This window comes from Cyprinodon variegatus, unplaced genomic scaffold (assembly GCF_000732505.1).
Source record: "Cyprinodon variegatus isolate N-32 unplaced genomic scaffold, C_variegatus-1.0 Scaffold621, whole genome shotgun sequence".
NCBI classification, from domain to species: domain Eukaryota; kingdom Metazoa; phylum Chordata; class Actinopteri; order Cyprinodontiformes; family Cyprinodontidae; genus Cyprinodon; species Cyprinodon variegatus.
The window spans coordinates 399,740-400,864 of record NW_015151074.1 but is presented as its reverse complement, the minus strand read 5'-3'; the positions used below and the strand labels follow the sequence as shown (position 1 = coordinate 400,864).

Below are 1,125 nucleotides of genomic sequence, written 5' to 3'. Positions count from 1 at the left end.
TTCTGCCGGACCGGTTAAGATGAGACGGGTAGGAATGACGCTCTGATGAAGTTTTAGCTCTGAAGGTGGAGGAGGGGCTGCAGGTGGGTGGAAACGGGGTCATCTGAATGAAGTCACAGCGCATCCGCCGCCTGCGCACAGGAGCAGACAGGTGTGGATGGGAGGCCTTTTAAGATGAGATTTGGATGCCGATTGGCTTTCATGGAGGTGTGGTTCAAAGCTGATTGGCTGTGCCACAGGTGGATGTATGAAAAACAATTTGTTCCTTCAGTTGAACTTCCATCTAGGCTCCATGTTCTGCTTCCTGCTTTGAACAAACAATCTGCTGATTAGTCAGGCGGCAGGAACAGCATCATGTCCAGCTGTTGGAGCAAATAAGGAATCCCTCTTCTGAATCAGAGGAGAAGGAACCCAGTGTGAATCCTTAATGAAAGATCAGCCTTTGTTGATAAACTGAAAGCAGTTATTGCTTTATTGTCATGAGGATGACTGGTTTCTTCTTCCTCTCTCTGCAGGCTAAGAGATCACATTGCAGCAAAGACCAAACTTCCCATCCTCATATTTCCTGAAGGTCTGTCTTCCATCATGCTTCATGTGAGGAGGCTCATGATGATATTTGAGGTGACTTTGGTCTTTGTCCCAAACAGGAACGTGTGTCAACAACACCTCTGTCATGATGTTCAAAAAGGGAAGCTTTGAAATCGGAGGAACGATTTATCCTGTTGCCATTAAGGTAAATGTCTTTGAGTAATTGAATACAGGTCTGGTTGTGAGAAGATCTTCAGGTTCAGTTTTAACAACAGCAGGTTAGTTTTCGTGTTTAAGTGACTCAGACTGGGCTTTCAGAAGTGTCTGGTTTTATCTCTGTTCCAGTACGACCCTCGATTCGGAGATGCTTTCTGGAACAGCAGTAAATACAACATGGTCAGCTACCTACTGCGCATGATGACCAGCTGGGCCATAGTGGTCAATGTGTGGTATCTTCCTCCTATGACCATACAGGTACGCAGCAAGCTGACATCCCTCTATTTAAACAGGTCAGATTGGCCGTTAGGGACTAAGACCCTCAGAGACTGAGACCCTCCGAGACTAAGACCCTGAGAGACTAAGACCCTCAGAGACTGA

General features: G+C 46.5%; 1 long non-coding RNA gene across 1 annotated transcript; it reads left to right on the top strand.

Moving 5' to 3' along the window:
* Nucleotides 1-436: 436 nt before the first annotated feature.
* LOC107096397 lies at nucleotides 437-1,003 on the top strand. Its single transcript, XR_001481795.1, has 3 exons — nucleotides 437-571; nucleotides 648-733; nucleotides 874-1,003. It is a non-coding gene; the product is annotated as an uncharacterized LOC107096397 (long non-coding RNA).
* Nucleotides 1,004-1,125: the final 122 nt, after the last annotated feature.